Source organism: Ovis canadensis, chromosome 1 (assembly GCF_042477335.2).
Source record: "Ovis canadensis isolate MfBH-ARS-UI-01 breed Bighorn chromosome 1, ARS-UI_OviCan_v2, whole genome shotgun sequence".
Classification (NCBI taxonomy): domain Eukaryota; kingdom Metazoa; phylum Chordata; class Mammalia; order Artiodactyla; family Bovidae; genus Ovis; species Ovis canadensis.
In genome coordinates, this window is record NC_091245.1 from 197,955,882 (window position 1) to 197,983,632 (window position 27,751).

At 39.2% G+C, this 27,751-nt stretch overlaps 1 protein-coding gene across 1 annotated transcript in view; it reads left to right on the top strand.

Moving 5' to 3' along the window:
* Positions 1-27,751, top strand: part of FGF12 (fibroblast growth factor 12) — a 610,786-nt gene that overhangs the window by 42,950 nt on the left and 540,085 nt on the right. The gene's annotated exons all lie outside the window — the stretch shown is intronic.

Consider the following 27,751-nt stretch of genomic DNA (forward strand, 5'->3'; position numbering starts at 1 on the left):
ATAATTATGGCATGTAGTCATTTGTCATGAGGACAATAACTGCCACTTGGGTTGTTCTAGTGATTAAATGAGATAGGGCATGAAAAATCATGAGCATGAGTGTGAATTACTTGGGCTACGAAGCTAGTTGTAGGAGTGATTTCTCAGTGAGAGAGCCAAGTCTTAAAACCCCCAGCACTGACATTCGACCGAGTTGGATTCAAGGACTGGGTGATTGTGAAAGGTCTCTGAATGTAGTCTTCAAGATTGCAGAAGGCCTACTGTGCTTCTGTATACAAAATAGCATTCTTTGCGTTTTTCTTGCTAACACACTAGGCCTCTTTGTGGTTGTCCTCTTTGTGGGGCTCCTCCTCTAGGCAACCTGCTGGTGTGACCACGTTACCTGCAGAAAGTAAATCAGTGATAATACCTCCCCATGCTTAGGAGATTCAGGGAGGCGAATCACCCATAGTTACTCATTTCATGGACAAAACTAGCCTTCTAATGCTCAATTTCTACCAAGGCCTGGTTTTAGACATCCTCTTCTCCTAGCCAGAGCCCTCAACTTGAAGTGGCTATTCCCCTGAATCCAAGCAACTGCACCTCTCATATGCATGCAGATCTCTTACTGCCTTTTATATTGTGCTATAGCCTATCTCCCTACTTTGTTTCCTCTGTATCTCCCAGTATGCCTTGAGGAGAATCTGACACATAGTAATAGCTCTTGAAATGGGCCCTGAAACTGAGCTGAGCAGGGGAAAGAAGATGAGGGAATTCAATGCATCCGGGCCAGATCTTTACTCCTCATGGAATGCTTCCAGCTCTTTTTAGTGCCGAGGGTTCTAAACTTCATCATTGTACCTGGGCTGCGTATTTCTATGGCACTGATAGACTCCTTGGCAGCAACTTGGCGGCAGGGAAGCTCAGAAACATTTATGGAAATGTAAGCAAATTGATTAATAAGGGAGGCAAAAAGAAGCCCACACAGTTTTCCCCTCCATGCTCTGTTGCTTTTAAACAGAAACAAATCCTAGTGTTTGCGTTATCACTTCAACAATTTGGTAAATAACGGAGCCTTCTCACTGATCTGTCCTCTTGTGCTTGCAGTGGTAAAATGTGATGATTAGTCATGGATAAAAACTCTATGCATCTTTCCAAACTGCTTTGGCAATATGTATGCAGGGATTTGAGGTAAATAGAGATGAATGGATGGGTATCCACGTACAGTAATGATTTTAATATGTGTTCACTGACTGGGAACTTTCAAGTTTGCTCACACCAAATTAAAAAAAAAAATCCTGACACTGTAGTGATTTTAATCTTATTTTTCAGCAGCAGGAGAACCTTATTTTTCAAAGCTTTTGTTAAAAGATCCAGAACAGTCCTCAAAATAGTTGGACAGGGAGGTATGTGCTGGAGAGGTTGGTTTCTTTTTGTTATCTCCCACCCTATCCTAGGCCCTTTTTACAACTCTAGATCTCTATGGAACACAGAGAACTTCCACATTATTTCCCATCTTTATCACTTAGGCAGTTTACTATAAATGACTATCGGACTGGAAGTCAAGACAGAACAGTTCTAGCTCTGCCTTAACCATTAACTTGCTATAACATTGAGTAAGCCAAACTCTTCCCCTGGGTCTCGTTTCTTCACTGATGAGATAAAGGAATTTGTCTATATGAGCTCCTTGGTATGGTGACCTAAGGAGTGATAGTTTCATTTTAGTCAGTTTTATAATGAAAAGCTATTTAGTCCTTTACAATTAACTTAAAATTATGTGATTTTAGTACTAGGTATGGGCTTGTTCAGCGTTAGTTTTCTTCTATGATCTCCAAATTTTCTTTCTTTTTGTGGGCCAGGATGTTTTGTGGTATGCCTCCATTTCACAATGGGCTTCAGCTTCTCACCTCACTAGAGGACTGTTTCCAGTCCGTATGAGCTTTCCCATTCATTACCTCCTGTGATCTTTATGGAAAATGTGTGAGGGAGCAAGGAGGGCGCTGCATGTCCATTTTACAGTAGGGAAAGTGTTAAACTCACCCACCTGGCCCAAAGTCACACAGCTGGTGAGTAATGATGGTTTTTCCCACCTACTCATCTGATGCTTTTCTACTGTTTATTGGGTATTTTGACCTCTTAGGAAACTGGTAGTTAGAGAACATAACTAATCCATGGAGTTTCCATCAAAAGTCTCATGAACTTTTTGTCTTTAAAAATTGGCTGGATGGCATCACCAACTCGATGGATGTGAGTCTGAGTGAACTCCCGGACTTGGTGATGGACAGGGAGGCCTGGCGTGCTGTGATTCATGGAGTTGCAAAGAGTCGGACACGACTGAGCAACTGAACTGAACTGATATGAAAGTATACTTTCTAAACAAGAATGGGTGGGTTTTGAACTCTAAGAAATAGAAATTATTTAGAAACTACAGGCTCTGGAAAACAGAGGTTTCCTTTTCACTGTTCTATATACACAACATTGTAAATTCAGTTCATTTTCTCTCTTTCCACCACCCCCACACCATGCATCTACCGTATAAAGGTTTACAAAGGAAAAAAATAAAAATAAAAATTGATTTTTATACATGTATCCAGCTGTTTACCTGAAACTATCATGACATTGTTAATCCGCTATCAGTTCAGTTCAGTCGCTCAGTCATGTCCGACTCTTTGCAACCCCATGAATCACAGCATGCCAGGCCTCCCTGTCCATCACCAACTCCTGGAGTTCACTCAAACTCACGTCCATCGAGTCAGTGATGCCATCCAGCCATCTCATCCTCTGTTGTCCACTTCTCCTCCTGCCCCCAATCCCTCCTAGCATCAGAGTCTTTTCCAATGAGTCAATTCTTCGCGTGACGTGGCCAAAGTATTGGAGTTTCAGCTTCGGCATCAGTCCTTCCAATGAACACTCAGGACTGATCTCCTTCAGAATGGACTGGTTGGATCTCCTTGCAGTCCAAGGGACTCTCAAGAGTCTTCTCCAACACCACAGTTCAAATGCATCAATTCTTTGGCACTCAGCTTTCTTCACAGTCCAACTCTCACATCCATACATGACTACTGGAAAAACCACAGCCTTGACTAGACAGACCTTTGTTGGCAAAGTAATGTCTCTGCTTTTCAATATGCTATCTAGGTTGGTCATAACTTTCCTTCCAAGGAGTAAGCATCTTTTAATTTCATGGCTGCAATCACCATCTGCAGTGATTTTGGAGCCCAGAAAAATAAAGTCTGACACTGTTTCCACTGTTTCCCCATCTACTTCCAATGCAGTGATGGGACCAGATGCCATGATCTTAGTTTTCTGAATGTTGAGCTTTAAGCCAACTTTTTCACTCTCCTCTTTCACTTTCATCAAGAGGCTTTTTATTTCCTCTGTACTTTCTGCCAGAAGGGTGGTGGTAGAAACATCTGCATATCTGAGGTTATTGATATTTCTCCCAGTAATCTTGATTCCAGCTTGTGCTGCTTCCAGCCCAGCGTTTCTCATGATGTACTCTGCAGATAAGTTAAACAAGCAGGATGACAGCCTTGACGTACTCCTTTTCCTATTTGGAACCAGTCTGTTGTTCCATGTCCAGTTCTAACTGTTGCTTCCTGATCTGCATACTATACCCCAATACAAAATAAAACATTTAAAAAATTGATTTCTATGTGTCCTGTTTTCCTCATCCCACAGTAATAACCAGCAGACTGTATCATCTTAAAATGTCTCTTAACCATTCATTAGGTCTCCTGAGTGTCACTCCTGCCTTCTCCAATACATCTTCTATTCTACAACCAGGCACATAATTCTCACAAAATTCTGTAATTCATAATTATGCAATCGCATAATTCTCCTTCAGTGTTTTCCTACTGTCTTTCCCAGAGGTTCTGTAGGGTAATCTAAGTTCCTCTCCTTGGTATATAAACCATTCGTAGTCTGGCTTTTGCCTTTCTCAACAGCCCTTTGCCCCTTCCCATTTCCATGTCCTCCATTCATTTGCTCAAAACTGATTTTCACACCCATGATATTCCAGTTTTCATGCTAGGATGAAGATGAAAGGTGATAAATGAGGTAAATCCGAGTGATGCCCTGTCTGAGATAACTATCTAAGATCTAGCTGAGCCAAACACCATGTATCTGACACTGCTCAGCCCAGGTTGTCCTCGAGTTTTACTCATCCTCTCTCTGCTTGGCAAACTTCTACACATCTTCAGAACTCAGTCACCTCTGCGATGCCTCATGGAGAACTGAACTAAACTATCATTTTGGCTGCTATTGTGCTTTGTATGGACAACCCTGGCGGCTCAGAGGTAAAGAATCTGCCCACAATGCGGGAGACCTGGGTTCGATGTATCTCCGTGAGCACTTGTGAAAATAACCATGCTCTAGACTGCAGACTCCTTGAAGGTAGGAAATTCAGTATACATTAATGTCATGTTTTAGCAGTTGTGAGTCAGAGAACTGCACAATCAGTAAAGCTCTGCCCAGGAATACAAGACCATTTACTGTACTTGTAGTATTTGTAGAAAGGGTGATCTGCCTGTAGATGTATCCCAATGTTTTATCCTTTCTGTTACATCATGTCCAAGATCAATCTTCATTTTAGCAGACTATGCTGAACCTCTTGTCAGTTGCTGTTGGTTTAAGTGAACCTTCATAGAACTGCAGAAAGTGGCAGCTAGGGTAAACTAGCTGGTAAACCAGTCATGTGTGCGTGTCATTGACATTGTTCATTAAGCTTCCTTTAGCAAACATAAAATGAAGAAAGACCTAGGTATGGGCCATGCTTTTTCCTAAGTTTAGGTCATTTTGGATCATCTCAGTTCAGTTCAGTTGCTCAGTCCTGTCTGACTCTTTGCGACCCCATGGACTGCAGCACGCCAGGCCTCCCTGTCCATCACCAACTCCCAGAATTTACCCAAACTCATGTCCATTGAGTCGGTGATGCCATCCAACCATCTCGTCCTCTGTCGTCCCCTTCTCCTCCTGCCCTCAATCTTTCCCAGCATCAGGGTCTTTTCTAATGAGTCTGTTCTTCACATCAGGTGGCCAAAGTATTGGAGTTTCAGCTTCACCAGCAGTCCTCCCAATGAATATTCAGAACCAATTCCTTTAGGATGGACTGTTTGTATCTCCTTGCTATCCAAGGGACTCTTAAGAGTCTCCTCCAACACCACAGTTCAAAAGCATCAATTCTTCGGTGTTCAGCTTTCTTTATTGTCCAACTCTCACCGCCATACATGACTACTGGAGAAACCATGACGGACCTTTGTTGGCAAAGTAATATCTCTGCTTTTGAATATGCTGTCTAGGTTGGTCATAACTTTTCTTCCAAGCAGCAAGTGTCTTTTAATTTTATGGCTGCAGTCAACATCTGCAGTGATTTTGAAGCCCAAGAAAATAGTCTGTCACTGTTTCCATTGTTTCCCCGTCTATTTGCCATGAAGTGATGGGACCAGATGCCATATCTTAGTTTTCTGAATGTTGAGTTTTAAGCCAACTTTTTCATTCTTTTTCACTTTCATTAAAAGGCTCATCTACTGTTATGTTATTTTAAAAATAAATGAACATTTACTTGTATTTTCAGCATTTTTTAGGAGTGCTTGATTTATTTTTAGAATTAAAAAAAAATAACAAACCAAAAAGCAAGAGAAGAGGATGAAAATTGCCAGTATAAAAAACTGAAAATTTAATTCTATGACTTCTAAAGCATTGCTGTTAGTGAATATTATTCAATGAATCTGTACAAATCTACCTAGCTTCCATAGCAAATGAAGATATGATTGCTTTTCAATGTTGAAACCCATACTGTGGATTTCTGCTTTTCCAATAGGTGTTTTACTCTGAATTCAGTCCCTCCATAAACCTTGTACATTTAGTTGAGATAACTTGTTTTGGACCTCTCCAGAAAAAAAGGTCTCAAGTCACCTCCTTTAAATGCCTAGCCCCATCCATCACTAAGGGCATCCATATCTGTTTAGCACTTGGGGCACTTGCTGGAATTCTGTTCATTTCTGCTGGTTTGCATGTTTGATGCGTTTGCCTTCTGTCTTTTTTTCATGCTTATTCAATCAGCTTTTTCACACTCAATCAGTATGAGAGCTATAATGTGTCTGTCTGTCTTCCCTTATTCTCAAACTAAATTATGTCCTCTATCCTCTCTCTGCAGTTGTCTTTAACTAATCAAGATTTATAATCTGATATTAAGTACTGTATGTATTTAATTTGTTCTTAACTCCTTGCTTGACTGTGAGGTTCAGGTGAGGAGGGCCCATGTCTTTTCTAGTCACAGCTATTAGCCCAGTGCCAAGATAACATTTGTTAAATAATGTTTATTAAATACATGTATTACAGAAAATGCAAATGCACATAAAGAATAGAGGGGGAAATTACCTAATGTGTAGTAAGTTTCAAATAAGCGCTGAAGCGTTTTTATCATGTATACAAATTATGTTTATATATGCATATTTAAAAATGGGATCACACACTATATACTATTTAACATTTTATGCATCAGATCATGATCTTGCCATTATGTCACCGTGTTTTTCAGTCGCTAAGTCAGGTCTGACTCTTTGCAACCCCGTGGACTGCAGCACAGAGTCTCAAAGAGTCAGACATGATCCATATGCCACCATTCCTCAAAATTTTTAGACTCAGGAGAGCTACACATTTCAAAATTATGAGGATTCCAGTGAGCTTTTGTTTGAGTTATCTATTGAAATTTACCTTATTAGAAATTAAAACAGAAATTTGAAAATAGTAAATAATTCATTAAAATAAGGAGGCCTGGCATGCTGCAGTTCATGGGGTGGCAAAGAGTCGGACATGACTGAGCAACTGAACTGAACTGAATAAAAGTATATGATTCTAAGTTAGTATAAGCAATTTATTTTTCTTAAAATCACTATGTTTTTCAAAAAATATTAGTGTGAAAAACAGCATTGTTTTATGTTCTTGCAAATCTCTTAATGTCTGGCTTAATGGGTGACAGCTGGGTTCTCATATCTGTTTCTGCATTCAATCTGTGGCAAATACTCTTGGTCAAGATATATTTAGAAAATCCAGCGCCATACAGATGTATAGTTGGAAATGGAGGAACATTTCACTAGTTCTTTCAAGTAATTGTGGGTATGCTTTTCTGATACTGTACCAGAACTCAGCATGCTATTTTTTTAAACTCTTTTACATTGGTCTGTCTTCTACTTTGAATGGCTCTCTTGCCTCAGTGTATTGTGTTTTTTTGTGTTACCTAATGGTCACATTGACCATCTGGAAAACATTGGTCCACTGGGTTATGCAGATCTTCCAGATGTTGCCATAGTTCATTGTGCAGTGTCATCACATGTCATGAGCCTCTAGAAAGCATATTATCGTAAGAGACTGATAATAAAAATGGCAAACAACACTTTAATGTTATTGCAGAAGTAGTTTTGATTTTGTAGACACCCTGAAAAGATTCCACAGGCCTCTGGGATTCTCGAGACCATATTTTAAGAGTTACAGAAATCTGTCAATCAGACTTATGCTGGTGTTCAGTTCTGGAAAATTCTCAGTGATTGCAACATTGCTTCTATTCTGTCAGTTTTGGCAATACCTATTGTACATGTGTGTTAGTCGCTCAGTCATCTTTTAATCTTATTTGCTTATTGTTTCCAAACTGCCTGTTCTTATTTTATAATGTCAGTTTTATATCATGATTTTCATCTCAAAGATCTTAATACTATGTTTAAAAACTCTTAATCAGATTCATCTATTTTTTTCTATTTTATGGGTATGAAATATCGTGTTTGTTGGGTCAGATTATTTTATGCCATAATTGCTGGGCTTCATCATGTGTCTTAAAATTCTTACTTGAAATATTTTCTTCTTTCTGGGAATTTCTCTCCAATTTGGGGAGTTTCTCTCCACTTCCATAGGGGAGTTTCGCATTTGGATCTGGGTTCTACAAAATGCACAGTTCCAAATCTGGTTTTATGATAGAAATTCAGTTTGAGTTTCCCCTTTGGGGATAGTAAATTCCAAGTCTTGTGTCCTTATGTTACATAGACCCATATCCCACTTTTACAGTGTATTTCTGCCTCTTTCCGTAGAGTGGCCCTAGGAAAATGAGAAAAGTTTTGCCATTATCTTTTTGCAAGTGGGCAGTACAGTTCCAGATTCTGGATTAATTTGAAGCGCCCATCTCTGCCCTTCTACCATGCAGTAGTCATATTAATTCCCCATTGCATGTTCCTATTAAGAATCCTGATCCGTATCTATATCTGTTCTCAATGGCCTTAAAATAGTAGCTTTGTCCCTATTTGTCACTGTGGGTTGCCTCTTTATTTCTGCCATGCAGATTTTTTCCATTGTTTTTTTAACAGTATTCTGTTTCAATTATACATAATTTATGTTCTCATTTCTTTTTATTATTTTATCAGTTATTTCTAATTTCAGAGTGGAAGAGGGAATTTTTGGTATGTAATTAACTTGCTATCTTGATACATTTATTAATTATATAGGAATCTACCAACACTTATTAAAGCAATTATCCATTTTTGGACATTTAGGTTGTTTCTAGTTTCTTCTTATTACAGATATCACAATGATAAACATTTTTATAACTAAATATTTACATGTATCCATTGTTATATCCCTAGATTACCTTTTTCAGAAATGAAACTGATGATTTGTATCTTTTCATTGTATGTGTCCGATAAAGTCTTTCTTCTAGATTTTCATTGCCTTTTATAGCCTTCAGGATAAAGCCCTAACAAAATAATGTGGGGTGTCAGATATGTGTCAATATCTTCCTCCTACTTCCCTTTTGTGGAGAAGGAAATGGCCGTCCACTCCAGTATTCTTGTCTGGAGAATCCCATGGATAGAGGAGCCTGGCAGGCTACAGTCCACGGGGTTGCAAGAGTCGAATTCTACTTAGCACCTAAACCACCACCACCACCACCACTTCCCTTTTGAGCCTCCTATCCTACCCCCTCCTCCATTTGCCACACTTGGAACTCTGCATATGTGCTGTGCTCTCTTATTTACCTGTGTCTTTCTCTGTGCTATTTCTTCTATCAGGGACACTTTCTCCCCATCTCTTTGCACACTGAAGTTCTACTCATCCTTTAAAACACTGCTCGGGTGAGCCCTCTGCTGTCAAGTTCTCGGTGACCTTTACAGAAACATTTCTTTCTTCTAGGCTGTTATACTTCCTTTGTTAAAGCATTTACTACAGTTGTTTACATGCTTGTCTCCACCACGAGTTCGGGAAATCCTCGAATACTGTTTGAACTCCAGCATTTAGCACGGTGCATGACACATAGAGGGTACTTGCTCAATGTATAATTGATGAATGAATATTATATAACTTGGTGAGTAATATCATTGAATCACATAATTTTTTTTGTGTCCCCTAGCCACGTAATAAACTTGTTTTGTGTCAGAATATCATGATATTTTCTATCTAGTTTATCATAGTCTTTTCATCTCTCATCTACTAAAGCAATATCAATCATATTCTTAGCATGCTCTAAATAATTATTGTTTGATTGATTACTAGGCTGTATTACAGAATCAGTGAGGCTGAAAAACAATTTTTTGTGGGTTCTTCTGCAGAAGTTATTACATGGTTATTACATGCCAGGACATTAGGACGTTTGCACTCAACACCCAGCTTCAACAAGGCTTTTTCCCTTTTTTAAAGTTCTCAGGTTAAACAAGCTTCGGACTTAAAGAGCTCCAAGGCAGCTTTCAGCTGTACTAATTTATCTTCTTACAATTACAATCCTACTCTAAAAGTTAGACTATAGACCCTGTTCTATGGAAAATGAGTGAGTACCATGTTTCATAAAAGCACTTGTTTGTGGTATATTTTTGGAGTGCCGGAAGAGTAGTCATAACACTTGTATTTGTGTTTCGACTTGCATCTGGAGAGATGACTTAACGCAATTTCTGCGAAGAAAGCTTGTAAACTCTTCTTGAAATATTCTGACTACAAATGAGCACACATGTATATTTCTGGTGAATTTGGAAATGATAGCAAAAATGATAAACTCTTTGTTGCTTTCTAGAGTAAGTTCAGAGGGTAAAAACAAATTCTTAAGCAAATCTGAATGAAACTGAGTAGAAAAGATTTGTAAAACTTAAGCTAGCATCCTGAATTGATTACAGAATAGGAAGGTATTATAAAATGACACAGCACCCCTTTTCCTTCATATTTATTTTATTGTCAGACTGAGAGAGATTGGTGTAGCCTACCAGGCTCCTCTGTCCATGGAATTTTCCAGGCAAGAATACTGGAGTGAGCTGCCATTTCCCACTCCAGGCAATTGTCTGGACACAGGGATCTAACCAGCATCTCTTGTGTCTCCTGCTTGGCAGGAGGATTCTTTACCACTGCGCCAGCTGGAAGCCCTATTTCTAACAATCTCTTTATCTTTCATTTCACAGCTAGCTTGTATTGGTTTTGTTGAAGATTATTTCTTAGTGGTATTAAATGATGTATGAACTCAGCTGAAAACAAAGAAACAGGTCCTTTGGTTTTCAATTCAATTGCACCATTATTGATTACATTTTCTTTGTGAAAGTCCTTCATCCATAATTAATTGAACTGAGTACATGAACCAGAAATGATGTTTAAGGTGCTGGTCCCACCTATTTGAGACTTTAGGCAAACCACACACATTTATTGATTTCAGATTTATCATCATAGTGATAGCATAGCAACCTGTTCCCTTGGCTTTGGCTTATCTCTGGCTCAGTGTTCATTTCCTTCCCTGTTCCCATGATTGTTTCAGGAACCATGACTTTAATCAATGACTTCTCTTTCAAACTTAGTCACTTTCAAAACCCTATAAAAACGCATTGTTTTTGATTCATTCTTCCACTCTTCCCTACCATCTTAGTTCTAACATACAACATGCGTTTAGGAAGTATTTTGAAACTGGCTGGATTTCAGTGAAAAGCTCAAGCTTTTTAATGCAAAAATCATAATTATGATTACCTTTAAATCAACTATGGTCCTGATTTCCTGCATTTTCAGGACTAATGTGTTAGAAATCTCACTGAATTCTGGGTGCATCTTCTGGATAATTTGGTTTCCTTCTTTATGCTTTTCTTTGTATTCTAGTTCTTTTATACTAGTAGGTATTACTCAGCTGTACAAAAACCAAATGTTACTGAAAATTTAGAAAGCAGACATCACTTAGATTTGTACTGGATTCCGTATTCCCTGCAGAAGAAATAATAATGGACAATCAAATTGATGTGGAATTGGCTTTTTGGTAATTTTTTTTTTTTTTTTTTGCTTTTTGGTAATTTTAAACATCTTTTTGTGTAAATTAAGGAACTAATGCTGGTGGTGATGTTAGTGCTGTGATCTAACTTAGAATCTGTGCGGTCCTTCAATAACTATGGGGAGTGGTTTTAAACACCTGGCAAGTACGTGGCTTATTTAAAACAGGAAGTGCTCACAATGCTGCTCAGTTGCTACTATTTGTCTAACTCAAACAGGGACAGTTTCATTGGGTTTTAAGATCTCTTCATCTTATTATAAAGATGTCTTTTTAAATATCTCATGATGGGTTTATTTGGTTGGCAAAATGAAATGTTTAAGTATGCTACAGTGAGGAGGAACTGGTTAACTTCAAATTCCATCCACTTCCTTTACCATACAGCTTAAGAAAAGCTGAGGCAGGTAGTGTGTTGGAGAGCAGGTTAGTCTCCAGGTCAGTAGAGCCTGGATCTGTTCATTCACTCATTAGTGTATGAATTAGAGCTACTCATTTGGCTTCTGTGACCCTCAGGAGCCTCCTGTATAACACGAGAGAATTGTTGCCTACCAATCTACCTAATAGGGTTATATAAAGCAAGTGAAAACGCTAGGTTAATTGCAAAGCACAGAACAAATGGATATTGTTATGATTATTGTAGTATCTACATGTATAGGCAGAAGTGAAATCCTTGGAAACATGCTGGAAGGTTTTATTTTCTTCAGCATCTCTTCTGCCAAAAATATTTATTGACTGCAGCTGGAAGAAAACCATTCTGAGAAGGAAAATGACGCTGAATAGGAGTCAGAACCTGTTTAATATTCTGACAGCTTAAACATGTTTCTTTATGCTTCACAATAATAATTTGGCTTCTAAGTGACTTCTCTGACATGAGAACCCACTAAATCAGGAAAGCTATAAATTGCTGAAAGGCTACCCACCCTCAAGGAAATGACCAGGAAGGGGCAAATGGGATTGGACCAGCGTATCTGGCTGAGGGGACTCGACCACCTAAAGCTTCATAGACCCCAAAGGAGGCCAGTTTTGTGGGGTGTGGAAGACCAGAGGACTAGCTACCTACCAGCCTTGGACCTCATCTATTGAGAGTCTACTGTATACTACACTCCATGGTAGGTGCTTTGGCTGAAGTATTATATTACATTTGACCTTCCGAACAACTCTTTTGCAAGAGTACTATTATATCATTACTGCATTTAGGAAAACTGACATTCCCTGAACTGCAATTATGCTCAACTCTTCCAATTTTAAATCCAATTTTCTTTTCATTTTGCAGACCCTTCCCTCACTCTCACCACAAAAAACTATGTAGTTAACTATACATTTACAAAGCATAGCCACACAAATTACCTTACTTGATTGATATTTCCTCTCTACCCAGCTTTTCCAAGGCATGCTGGTGTGTTGTTTCTTGCTGAGTTTGGTGGCATGACTGAAAAGAGCACAGCATGAAAACCAGAACTCTGCCCTGGTCTCCTTCATCAACCAACCTTGTTACCTTAAAACCTGAAAAGGAAGGGTGTGGCCACTAGTTTAGTTCGGGCTTCCCTGACAGCTCAGATGGTAATCTGCCTATAGTGCAGGAGACCCAGTTCAATCCCTGAATCAGGAAGATCCCCTGGGGAAGAACATGACAAACCACTTCAATATTCTTGCCTAGAGAATTCCATGGACAGAGGAGCCTGGCGGGCTATGGTGGATGGGGTCACACAGAGTTAGTAGAAGAATCTGGAGTAGAAGTTAGGTTTCCTGAGAAGCAGGTCTCCCAAGCATCTTTGGAAATAAAACAGATAAGTACATTTGTGAGATTATTATTTAATTAAAAACTATACTTGTGGTTTAATTACAGGGAGAAGATAGGACTTTGAAAGGGGGAAGGGGAAAATGTTGGTAGAGAAAGATTTACTGTAAAGGTTTGATTCTAATCTATAATGAAAATGATACTCAGTAATCAGGGGGAATCAGCTGCTTCAAGTTTGCATTATTTGTAGAAGTCCCAGTTTTAGGCATTGGGACCTGCACAAATTCAAGAGAGACTGGGCTCTCTTTAAGAGAATCTGAGCACACCCAGTGCTCCTCTTTGTGGAGGATGCAGGTCAGCTTGCTCTATAAGGTGAAAGCCTGTAGAATGTCAGCTTGTCTCATGGAAAAGGAATGTGCTGGAGACTTACTCTAACCTAGGTTGCTTTCAGGTACGCCTATGGGAAAGATCATCTTAGAGTGTTAATTAATGGGGTGGCTAATGTACTTACTAAAATTATTGGAAGCTATTTGGATTTTTCAGTGATTCAGATTTGTGAAAATGAATTTGTAATAAAAATGAATGACAGAAATAATCTAACAAAGGGAATGCTTAGCCTGCTTAGGCAAACCTGCCTTTCTAGCAAGACTAGGATCTCGCCCTCTAGAGGATGAAGGTCCCATGTCTTTGGGGATATTTTATTAAAAGTTAGTCATGGCTCTCTTTTGAAATCACTTGCTGTTACTCCAGGGAGGATGAACTTAAGCTGCATCCCTCTTTCTCTGATCTTTCCTTTCCTTCCCTTATGCCCTTCCTATTGTATGCACCCTGATGAATAAAGGCTGTGGGATACAGAGTGGGAAATGAGAAAGTCGCTCAGACCATGGCAGATGCAGGAGGAGATCAGTGAAAGGAAATTTTCCCTAGGGAGGCGGATGTGTTGAGGGGAGAAAACTTCCTGAAGTAGCATTGTTATGGAAAGCTTGATACTAAGTAACTCACCAGCATTTATATGGCCTGTAAGTGGTAAAGCTATGATTGAGCAGGATCCTTCTGGCTTGAAGGCAGAGAACCCAAGGAATCACCAGGGCTGGCTCTCACTGATTTTGGGTAGCAGAAGGCTCACCTTCAAAATGCCATTATTTTCACTATTTTCTTTTCCATATTGGTAATATTTTGTCTGGAACATGGTGATCTCAGACTCTGATTGGTCTTCTACTCAGTAACTATTTCCTTTATTTCTTGCTTGTTACTTCTATTCCATTAGGTAAGACTTATTTCTTAGGGATAAAAATTACTGATACAAATAAATCTATAGTTTTTGTTGTATACACGATCTTGCCTTTCAATAATTTTCAGTTTCTGATTTGGGAGGGAATTTCTTTATATCAATGACAATTGTTTTTGCACTACCAAGTTTGTTCTTTTCTCAAAGTGGAATTAATTTGACTCTTATACCTTGCTATTCTTGGCTAGGTTCCCTAATAATTTCAGACTGAATATAATTTCTTCTTTAGTATCATCATTCACCTCTTACCCTAACAAGTCTACTATTTCATTTATTTGCTTGAAAGAACACAGATGTTTTCCAAGTTTTCTTGTATCTTTCAAATGTTAAATATTTTTTAAAATGACTTTTGACACCTTCAGAGCAATTTTTACTTGTTCACATATTATAGCCTGGGTCCCACTTGTGCTGTCCCTTCTAAATCTTCCTTGATCGTGGATCTGAGCATGGAGTCTTCCAAAAGCTAGACTTCTGTGTATTCGTTTATTCATCAATGATTTCCACACGAATGTAATACATTCCATCTCTCAGGCATTAAGCTGGTGGCTTATTTGATGTGCAGAGACTTTCACTAATTTTTAGAAGATCACTTGGTAGAGGTCTGCTCAAATAAGAAGGTATCTTCTGCTTCCAATGCCTGTATATTAGGATTCTCCAGAAAAATGGAACCAATAGGATATCTTTTGGCTCACGTGATTATGGAGGCCCATAGGTTCCCAAAGGAACCTGGATAATTGCTGCTGTTTCCAAGCTGGAGAATCAGGAATGCTGGTGGTTTGATTAGATCTGAGTCCAAGACCTGAGACCCAGAAATGCCAATACCCAACATCTGAGGGTAGAAGAAGATGGAGAGTCTCAGCTCAAAGAAATATCTAATGTGCTTGTCTTTCACCTTGTTGCTCAATTCAGGCCCTCTAGAGATTGGATGAGGCCCATCTGAACTGCTTAGTTGATTAGCGCAAATGCTAATCTCTTTCAGAAATACTCTCACAGTCACATCCAGAAATAAGGTTTTACCAACCATCCGGGCATCCGTTGGTCCCCTAATGTTGAAAACTAAAATTAACCATCATAGCCTGGTCCTTTGCTGTGAAAAGGTTTTTTTGTTTTATTTTCCCTGAGTGATCTGAAACACTTTTCAGTCTTTGTTTTTTGAGGAAGAGTATACAACTGTCAAGATTTTCCAGTCTTCCCCGAGTACCCACTGCCAACTTTCTGTTCTTTTCTTAGTTGGCCTTTCTGTATCACTGGGCATTACAATCTTTAAACTTTCATTTTAGAGAAACTATCAATGCTGATGAATGTCAGGGGAGACCCCAAATCATTTTGGATAGTATAGCAAACTGTTTTCTTGCTGTGTGAATGGAGAGGTGGGTGTCAGATTTCTCATTTCTGCATCTCTGAGATAGAGATGAGTGTGCAATGATGCACACTCTTTGTGATGTACAAAGAGGCACACAGTAAGAGGCAATGATGACTTGTGCTGCTTTGTCTGATGCTGTGTGGACACCTGAGCTGGGGATGAGGTCACATGCTTGTCCCATACAGATGAGTATGGATTTCTCCCAGATGTTGAAAGATTGTTGCTAAGCTGTTAGTTTCTATTGCTATAGTGATGTGAAGTCACAGTGTTGTTTTTTATGTATTTTAATGGAATGTGGAGAGAAAAAAAAATAAGGTGCCATAAGATGTATCATGAGCTTCCCTGCTGGCTTAGACGGTGAAGAGTCTGCCTGCAATGCAGGAGACCTGGGTTTGATCCCTGGGTCAGGGAGATCCCCTGAAGTAGGAAATGGCAACCCACTCTAGTCCTCTTGCCTGGAGAACTCCAGGAACAGAAGAGCCTGAGCCCCAGGCTATGGGGTTGCAGAGTCAGAAACAACTTAGTGACTAACACTTCACTTCAAGATGTATCAACACTTCATTCTTTAAGATGTCACACTAAAGGTATCACCACAGACTTATCTTCAGTAGCTATTGTAAAAAATTAATAAACAGAAATTTCAGTTATATAAGGTTGGGAGATGAAGAGAGGTGCTCTCATGCCCTGCTAAGATAGCAGAGCCCAACAGGAAGAAGAAAGACTCCTCTTTTTCCCTGGCGAGGACTCAGTCAATGGAAAGCCATGGACTGTTTGTTTACTCTAGCCCTCCCACCTTCCTTTTCTTTCCTGTAAAAGCTTCTCCTTCACTTGCCGTGGCAGAGTTTGCACATGGTTGCAGGTCCTAAATTGCAATTCTCTGCTGATCCCAAATAAACCCGACTTCGCTGGGTAAATATCTGAGAGTCTATTTGTTTAAGGTCAACACAGTAATTTCTTGGAGTTGTTTTAGAAGAGAAGGTATTTGTTCTTCAGCTCATGTGTTTCTATAAGTGGAAACCTAGCAACAGCCGCTGAACCTAAAAATCTTGTGGCGATTTTCAAACCTGATTTGTCCTGTTCTGTCTTCCCCTCAGAGCACATGGGGAAGCAGCTCATGGCTCTACCACCAGTCCCTGGAAGACAGGTCCAAATATGACTTATCTTTGCATCCCAAGTACTTTGCAAAGGACCTGGCACCTGACTTTCTAGAATGTACCATTATGGTTACTGTAGAGCAAATGCAAAGCCCTGTAAAGATTTCACAGGAATATGCAGCCAGCTTTTCAATGACTATATCTTCAATCCCTAATTGTATATCTATTTTGATATGTAGCCAACAAGTTTTTATATCATCTTAACTGCCTTGGTAGTTTTATACAGACTCTTCCAACTGGAGGAATAAATTATCTTCTTTGGAAAGCTAAGTTATATAAAACTATGATTTAAGAGACAAGCAGAATGTTTATTGCTTCTCAGGATAACCCTTTATTTTCCAAATAAGTCAAATGTCCTGCTTTCTAGGGTAAAGCTAATGCACTCTGAAATTTCATTTACTAATTAACATGCTCCAAACTCTGCCTTGCTCTGCTCTCCAAGATGGTCTTAGTACAAAGGCTACAGCTTGCTCAGCCTCACAAAGTCAGGGCAGAATGTAATAAAACTGCTGGTAGCAGCATTCAGGTTCCCAAGGGAACATTGTCACGAAACAGTAGCTGATCTTGAGTTGACAGAGGCAAGCGACAAGCGGAAGAAATGCAGTGCTCTGACATGCCACGTTCTGGATACCCAAACGCCAGCAGTTTCAATACCAGCTTTCAGCCTGCCAAAGCACAAATCCAGTGTACCACTTACTGATGACATAAAACTATACAGGAAATCTATTTAAATGTGATTTTTTAAAAAAATGATGCACTGATGGGTTATTTAGCAGATTTGTCATGCTCTTTTTTGTTAATAAGATTTTTATTTTATATTCATAGTTGATTAGCAGTGTGGTATTCATTTTAGGTGTACAGCAAGGTTTGTCATGGTTTCTTACAATCTTCAAGAATCGTTGATGTGTCTGATTGTATTTGGTCGTAGTTAAACCTCACAGAATCTCTGTGAGTTGCACCGTTTTGCATCTGCAATTGTAAAGTGCTGATAAGAGTCCTTTCCATTCTCCAAAGGAACAATGGTGGAACAAAAATAAAACAAAAACTGATGTGGTGGGCCTCATTGGAGAAATAGTTTCCTCCAGAGTAAAGCAGACTTTGAAACTTCATAGTATATGGTTACATTTATTAGTTCTGAGAAATTCATTCATATTTTTATCTCTTTTTAAATTTTATAATGTGGAGGTTCATGTTTAAAAACCAAAGGCATTATTTGGATACGTAAAAGAAATGTGTTTCTATTGATAAATTAAGGTTTGTGTTAAAAGATGCGCTTAGTGTGGTGAAAGCATGGCACAAATCCCATTATAATACAGCCAAATGTGGGATTTTCTAAATTACGATGATTAAAATGTCCAGAATTGTAACACCTCATGAGTCTAAAGCTTACAGATCCAGCAAACTCAACTAGCTGGAACCCAGTTGCAAACTAGGAAATAAACCCAAAACGAACTTGGAAGAGAGAAAATTGGTGCCTTGAAGTTTACATTTTCTTCATCCCTCTTCACTGCTCCCCATCTTCCTTCCCTGCCCCCCCAACATATTGTGGGAGATTCTTTTAGGATCTAATTGTACATATAGTCTAATAGACCTGGTGATCCCCACAGTGGCTATAGTTAAAAGAGACCAAGAAAGTGATAAAAATCAGTCAGAAAAACTCTACAGGCATCAGGACCACCTAATGAAGAGACAGGAAGCTCTGTACATGCCAGTTGATCCAGCGAACATTGCAATTCTGGACAGTGTGGATATTCCTCATAATTGTCTTGGCATATCAAGATTAAATTTTGCCCCAAATCGTGTGCCTAGTCCAGAGTAGAAATGTATAGTGCATTTCAGAAAGCATTCTGTGCAAGAAGGCTATTGTTTTATGAGATTTAAAGGGGGAAAAACCCTCTAACTCACTAGAGAATGTAGGTAGGTATCCAGAATAACAACCATCTCGTGAGTGTACATTACCCTTCCTATAGTTGTGATGCTAAGATCCTTTGCTATTGATAAGTTCTGTAACCCTTGGCATGGAATTTCATCTCTCATAGCTTTGCTTTCTCTTCCATAACATGGTTTGAATAGCATCTACTCCTCAAGAGTGTTCTATCAATTCAATGGAATTTCTTTATAAAGTTTTTTCATTGTGCCTGCCAAATAATGTATATTTAATCATTGTGGTTATTACTTATTTCCAGCCTTCTGTGAATAAGGAAATACATTGGAAGCTGAGTAATACCAAGAAATACAGACTGTATATCACATTTTTATGATCCTAAACTGTTCAGTGTTTTCTTGTTGAATGCTTTGAAGAATATTACATGAACTAAGAGATTGTCAACTCTAGGGATATTATGCCATCCATAACCTTGAAGTAGCTGACACTGTTACTGTGTTTGGAGCAGGATAGCTTTTTTGGGGGGTGGGGGCTGTCCTGTACACCGTAGGTTGGTTGGCTAGCAGCATCCCCAACCTCTACCCACAAGATACCAGTAGTGCCTCCCCCTACCTCACTTGTAACAACTGAAAACCACTCAAGATATTGCCAAATGTCCCTACAAGGCAAAATCACTTTAGTTGAGAACCACTGTACTAGAGAAACAAATATGTAAATATCAAGTGTAGAGTTTTAAATGATAGTGAAAAATTAATAGAGTCTTTAAATTTTCATTCCCTTTGTGTTATGAGACTTTGATGACACATACCTGCTTTATCTCGGTTACCTCTATGTGTGTCTTTTCCTCTTGTAATTTAGATGTTATTCAGTGACAGTTAAAGGAGAATGAAGATTTGGAGTGAAATGGTATATCCTATGCAGTCTTGAAAACGGGGCTTCTCAGGTGAATTTTCATCACTGATTTCCAGAAAAGTGTAAGTGTTAGTCGCTCAGTCGCGTCAGACTCTTTGCACCCCATGGACTGTAGCCCCACCCCCCAAGCTCCTCTGTCCATGAAATTCTCCGGGCAACAATACTGAACTGGGTTGCCATTCCCTTCTCCAGGAGATCCATTCCCAACCCAGGGATCGAAGCTGGGTCTCCCACATTGTGGGAAGATTCCTTATTGTCTGAGCCACCAGAGAAGGCCTAATTTCCTGGATGGCTTTAAATAAATCCATATATATTTACTGAACATGTACCAATTTTTAAGTCCTATGCCAGCTATTGGAGGGGAAGGAAAATATTTTTTTCTGAACCACCTGAGTAAATAAATTTCTTTTCTAGTTCCATGTGTCTGGGGGCTAGTGATGCCTGCCCCTCCAGCTCCAAACAGCCTGCCTTTCCTTCTTGCTCTATTAGCCTTTCACTCTAACTTTCTCCTGCTTTAACTCACCTCTTCACCTCCCACCCCCACCTTTGTTGCATGATTATGCAGGGTTCCAGACAGCATCATCTTCTTTCTGGCATGACTCAGACTCCTGTTAAAGTTCCATTTCTGGTGCCTCATTTAGGAAAAAATCATCTGCTTCTTTTAGCCCACATTAGTAGGGAACACTGGCCCATCTATTAATCAATTGGGCTTTAGTTCTAAAATTCAATCATAATCAAATATTTCTGGCTCCTTAGCCTGTCCATATTTGGAGAGATTCATCAGTTATGATTAAATTGGACAGCTAGTAACAAAGAGCTGTAGTTATAATGACTTAAACAAAGTAGAATTAAATTTCTCTTAACCCAAAAGTCAAGAGGTAAGCAGCCCAAGGCTGGTATGAAGGGTTTATGATTTCATCATTGTCTCTGCCATTCCTGTTGTATAGCTTCCATCCTCAAGGTCACCCCATGGTCAAAAGGTGTCCATCTATTGCAGTTCCATCATAACATCTGAGTTTTCAATTAGAAATATGGAGAAAAAGAGAAGGGCGAAAGGAGGACCTGATAATGTAATATTTTCTTTTTCTGTAAGTCCCTCTCAAGTTAGGAGTTTGGGATTAACATATACAGACTACTACATATAAAATGTATAACCAACAATGACTTAGTGTATAGGACAGGGAACTGTACTCAATATTTTGTAATAACCTATCAGGAAAAGGAATCTGAAAAAGAATATATATATATGTGTATATATGTATATATGTATGTGTGTATATTACATATGTATATAATATGTGTGTGCATATATACACATGTTTGTATATTGCATATGTATGTAATACACGTGTATATGTATATACATATGTATGTATGTTATACATGCATGTAATATATGGCATATACATACATAGGTATATTACATGTGTGTAACATGTGTGTATATATGTATATACATATGTTTGTCTGTTATATATGTAAGTAATATGTGTGTATGTATATACATATGTATGTATATTACATCTGTGTAATATGTGTGTGTGCATATGTGTGTATGTTGCATATGTGTAGTATATGTGTGCATATACACATATGTATGTATATTACATGTGTGATATGTGTATATGTATATACATGTTTATATTACATATGTATGTAATATATGTGCATATACATATGTGTGTATATTACATGTGTACATAATATATATGTTTGTATACATGTATATACATTTGTGTGTATATTACATATGTATGTAATATATATGTGTACATACATATGTGTGTATATACCTATGTGTGTATATTACATGTGTATGTAGTGTATATGTGTGTATATGTATATACATATGTGTGTGTATTACATATGTATGTAGTATATATGTGTGTATATGCATCACTGAATCACTTTGCTGTACACCTGAAACTAGCGCAACAGTTGCAAATCAATAAACAATTTTTAAAAAATTATTTCGATACTGCCTACAAGGAGATGGCTGGGATATGCAGCTGGATGTATTACTGCTTCCAGCAGTATAAAGATAGTGTTAAAAAAGAGAAAATGAGAATAGTTATTGGTCGGGGACAGACATCTCTGCCACACAGAGACTTTTGAGAGGAGTGTATATCTTTGATGTTATGTATACCACGCTTGAAATAGGACTTCAATAAGATGTTTCATATTCTATACAATGAAGCTTGCTTATTACATTGATAGTGAGTTCTTATTCAAAACATGTGTTCCTCTTGCTTACATATAGAGTTGGAAGGACTCTTTATCATTGTCCCAGGAAATGAAGTAGAAAACTGTAACATTCTACTGAAAAGTGAAAGATGTGGTCAGTCAATGAGTTTTGTTTTTGTCCCATAGATGTATTGAATGCCCACCTATGGCATGACACTGTCACAGGACAGAGCTCTTGTGAGCCTTAAATGAAAATATCACATATAAAAGCATGTGAAAATTTGAAGTGCTATTGGGTTGCTTGTATTGATTTTATTATCTAGATCCAGATCAAATTTTAGCCATTCTTGGCAACAAAAGGCAACAAATACACTCTGTTTCTCTAAAAATATTCTATCAGTAACCAATTATCTCAAAAAGAATTTTCTCTACTGTGTGATAGTGTAACAATATATTATCCAGTAATACTAGTTAAGGGAACCTAGGATGGAGGAGCCTGGTAGGCTTCAGTTCATGGGGTCACTAAAAGTCGGACACAACTGAGCGACTTCACTTTTCACTTTCATGCATTAGAGAAGGAAATGGCAACCCACTCCAGTGTTCTTGCCTGGAGAATCCCAGGGACGGGGGAGCCTGGTGGGCTGCCGTCTATGGGGTCGCACAGAGTTGGACACGACTGAAGCGACTTAGCAGCAGCAGCGGGAAGCACAACTAGATTACCTATGTATTACTCCTAGTCTTCTTACTTGCCTTTCTGACTTCCATAAGACACTAGGTCCCTTCATACCTCCTTCCAAATCTGAAATTCATAAGTCACATACTCTGTCTCTTTAGGCAATGGCAAAGCTCTGAGGTCATTCGTATCTTTATAAAGTTTAGGTGGCACTGTCATATTAAAAAAGTCCAGAATGAGGAATGGATATTGAAAGAGTTTTATTTATTCCATTTTTTAAAATGTTTGATGCATTGTCTTTTTCTTAATTAGAAATGATTTGCATCAGGGTTTTCTTACAGGGCATACAGGAACTAATTAGAATATTTTTAATAATACAGATCCACACTGTGTTCGCAGAAAGCCACAGAGCTCTGTAAGAGAGAAATAATTCTCGGAGATGTATTGTCTAGCAAGAGATTATATCTGGTTGACTGATGCTAAAGCTGAAACTCCAATATTTTGGCCACCTCATGCGAAGAGTTGACTCATTAGAAAAGACTCTGATGCTGGGAGGAATTAGGGGCAGGAGGAGAAGGGGACGACAGAGGATGAAATAGCTGGATGGCATCACCGACTCTATGGACATGAGTTTGGGTGAACTCTGGGAGTTGGTGATAGACAGGGAGGCCTCAGTTCAGTTCAGTCGCTCAGTAGTGTCCGACTCTTTGCGACCCCATGAATCGCAGCACGCCAGGCCTCCCTGTCCATCACCAACTCCCGAAGTTCACTCAGACTCACGTCCATTGAATCGGTGATGCCATCCAGCCAACTCATCCTCTGTCATCCCCTTCTCCTTCTGCCCGCAATCCCTCCCAGCATCAGAGTCTTTTCCAATGAGTCAACTCTTCGCATGAGGTGGCCAAAGTACTGGAGTTTCAGCTTTAGCATCATTCCTTCCAAAGAACACCCAAGGCTGATCTCCTTCAGAATGGACTGGTTGGATCTCCTTGCAGTCCAAGGGACTCTCAAGAGTCTTCTCCAACACCACAGTTCAAAAGCATCAATTCTTCGGTGCTCAGCTTTCTTCACGGTCCAACTCTCACATCCATACATGACCACAGGAAAAACCATAGCCTTGACTAGACAGACCTTTGTTGGCAAAGTAATGTCTCTGCTTTTGAATATGCTATCTAGGTTGGTCATAACTTTCCTTCCAAGGAGTAAACATCTTTTAATTTCATGGCTGCAGTCATCATCTGCAGTGATTTTGGAGCCCCCCAAAATAAAGTCTGACAGTGTTTCCACTGTTTCCCATCTATTTCCCATGAAGTGATGGGACCAGATGCCATGATCTTCGTTTTCTGAATGTTGAGCTTTAAGCCAACTTTTTCACTCTCCTCTTTCACTTTCCTCAAGAGCCTTTTTAGTTCCTCTTCACTTTCTGCCATAAGGGTGGTGTTATCTGTATATCTAAGGTTATTGATATTTCTTTCGGCAATCTTGATTACAGCTTGTGCTTCTTCCAGCCCAGCATTTCTCATGATGTACTCTACATATAAGTTAAATAAGCAGGGTGACAGTATACAGCCTTGACATACTCCTTTTCCTATTTGGAACCAGTCTGTTGTTCCATGTCCAGTTCTAACTGCTGCTTCATGACCTGCATACAGATTTCTCAAGAGGCAGGTCAGGTGGTCTGGTATTCCCATCTCTTTCAGAATTTTCCACAGTTTATTGTGATCCACACAGTCAAAGGCTTTGGCATAGTCAATAAAGCAGAAATAGATGTTTTTCTGGAACTCTCTTGCTTTTTCGATGATCCAGTGGATGTTGGCAATTTGATCTCTGGTTCCTCTGCCTTTTCTTTTTTTTTTTTTTTTTCCTCTGCCTTTTCTAAAACCAGCTTGAACATCAGGAAGTTCACGGTTCACATATTGCTAAAGCCTGGCTTGGAGAATTTTGAGCATTACTTTACTAGCATGTGAGATGAGTGCAATTGTGTGGTAGTTTGAGCATTCTTTGGCATTGCCTTTCTTTGGGATTGGAATGAAAACTGACCTTTTCCAGTCCTGTGGCCATTGCTGAGTTTTCCAAATTTGCTGGCAGATTGAGTGCAGCACTTTCCCAGGGAGGCCTGGTGTGCTGCAATTCATGAGGTCGCAAAGAGTCAGACACTACTGAGCGACTGAACTGAACTGAACTGAACTGAGTGAGAAATAGTGGCATTTGAGCCCAGGTTTGACAGGTGTTTATTAGCAGAGAATGTGAGTCTGGGTGAGCATTCCAGAAAGGAATTCCCTAAGACAGGGACCAGGAGAACTCCTAGGAGTGACTGGGCAATGTGAGAGCATTTTTTGAGCATTCCAAAGAAATAGACTAACTTCATGAAAATAAGAACTGTGACCACTACACATCACTACACGGTGCTGACATAAAGCTTTGTGATTAGTTATTAAACTAGACTATGAACAATTCTAAGCCAAACCAGAAGATTACAGGGGAAAAAATGGGTGGGCCCAGTTTCTCCTCTAGAATTGTCATACTTGAATGTGACAGGAGTGTTCTATAGAGAATAGTTCACAATTCTTGTTTGTGAACCATTTGAAATATGTTATAGAATGGCTAACAGTAGTTTCATAAAAGACATTTATTCCAGGGAGAGCAGGGCCGTAGATGACATCTACTTAAATCAGCAGGAGATGTGTAAATCTCCCCTTGAACACTGGTGAAGAGTAGTGACTCTGCACCTGAGCATAAATTTCTAGTTCATTCCCAAATAGTCCATTTTACCTTTGGTCAGCAGACTGATACACACACACAGAATTAGTCTACAGACTTGGAGGAGAGTCAGATAGCTTGGGGCTAGAATGGATGCCTAACGGTAAAAGGGGCACATGCTAATAAGCAGGAAAAATATTTTAAGGAAGTGATTCTCAAACTTGAGCAAGCACCAGAATCACCTATAGGATTTGTTAGAACACAGAGTTATGGACCCTACCCCAGAGTTTTTGATTTGGTTGGTTTGTGACCAGGGCCTGAGAATGTACATTTCTCAAAGTTGCCAAGTGATATCAATGTTACAACGGTGGACAACACAGAGTGAGAAGCATTCTTTAAAAATATTCTGAAGCCACGAGCAAGTGAGCATCCTCTTTGAAAAGCCTGGAGGATGAAAGCATAGGGAGGATGTTTTAGTTTTCAGCCTCAGGCTTCTCTGGCTTTCTCCGAACAAAACTGGAACCCATTCCCTCTTCTTCTTTCCCATACTGGCCGGAAGAACTGCCTCCAGTTGAGACTTGCATGCTCATCCATCTGAGCTCTCACTCATACTGTTCTTTTCACATTGGGATTCCTTCCCTTCCCATGTCCGCTTGTGGAAATATTTACTCTTCAGGGTCTAGCTAAATGCCAGAGGCTCTCTCTGCTTCTTATAAACAGAATGGATTGTTCAGACAACGTGCTCCCATAGCTCATTGCTTATATTTTTTTGTGGCACACATAACTTCTGCCCAACTCGTATAGTTAGTTTTATCCATTTCAATCTCTCCTTCAGTGCAAGGGAACCAGGAAGTCAGGGTCTCAGAGGAATCTGGTTTTCCCTGACATCTTGCAGAGGGTCTTGCACAGAGTAGGTACCTGGCAAATATTTCTTGAATGAATATATAAACCTTTTAATCAGCTTTCCCTCACTTAGCAGAGTCCTCTTTATGAATAGTGTGACTGGAGGGAAGGGGAGCATCGGGGAGCTTCGATACAGAATGGTACTGAATTTGAAACTAAGTATAGAATCTCGGCTCCACATTCATTAGTTGCCTGACCTCAGTTCCGTTATCTGTCTGATGCCAAGAATCCTATCAGAGATTGCTTGAGGATAAAATTAGATTCAGTATTTGAGTGCTTTGGCAAACTGTAAATTCTGTTTGAATGTAAGTATCATGTTAATTGCTTAACGCTCTGTGTATGACAAAAGGATGTACATATTCCAGAATGGCCCAAAGCAACAGCAGTTTGAACACATTTTGTGCAAATAATAATGCTTTAGACTCAATGTTTTATTGGTCTATATTAAATTAGTTGCCTATAAGAAAAGTATTTTGGTTTGGGGTTGGGTGTTTTTTGTCTTCAAAGGAAAGGGAAAGGAGGGGAAAATTAAAGGATGGGTCTATTATTTGCTGTGGAGAAGGCAATGGCACCCCACTCCAGTACTCTTGCCTGGAAAATCCCATGGATGGAGGAGCCTGGTAGGCTGCAGTCCATGGGGTCGCTAGGAGTCAGACACGACTTCACTTTCACTTTTCACTTTCATGCATTGGAGAAGGAAATGGTAATCCTCTCCAGTGTTCTTGCCTGGAGAATCCCAGGGACGGGGGAGCCTGGGTGGGCTGCTGTCTATGGGGTCGTACAGAGTCGGACATGACTGAAGCGACTTAGCAGCAGCAGCAGCAGTTAACTATCACTCAACCTCCTGCATCATTTTATATAATGTGAAACAGTTCCAGGACTGATAGGATGTGAGAGCTAAAAGGCATTCAGAAATACCTTCTAAGTCCCTTATCTTACAAGGGAGAAATTGCAGTTCAGTAAGAAGTAACCTACACAATTTCACCTGGCTGGTTTGGTACCCAGTTTACAACACCCAAAAACCCCACCCAAAGGCTGCAACAAATATCTATTAGTCTGAGAAGCTCAGTGTGCTATGTTCCCCAGCCATGGCACTAGGGTTTCTACCAATTCACAGACCTGATAATTTGGATGTTTTTTTGTGTGTTCTGGAGTTTTCCCTGAATTTACACTTTGAGCTCCCAGTAGATGTCTGTTTCTATGACCATAAAGGACAGAAATGTACAGATTTTAGCTGAAAAAAAATTTTTTTGATATTTAGATCACCAAAATCTTCTTGGCAACTTGAGACATTAGGAATAAGTTTAACTTAACATTGTATTCATTGTTTTAGGATTAAATGTTGACCAGTGAAAACTGTTATTTACATTTTGTTTCTATGTTGTTCATATTTTCTCAAAAATCATGGTATTGCCTAGCCAATCAATCTTTGTTGATAAGACAGGATATTTAAAGTCAGGATTGTCCCATTAGATGTATAGTAGTAACAGGTCACATTACTTTATTTTAGATTTTTTAAAAAGTCATTATTCTTTAACCTATAACATTGCATTCTTTAGGTCATGAATACTTTAGCTTCATTTAGGAGCTTTTATGGGACATTTTCTCTGTGGTAGTTGCTAATGATACAAAGTTGAATATTTAAATCTCCTTTGGAAGAAACTTACAGACTATTGAGAAAATGAACTTAAATTATTCCAATGAAG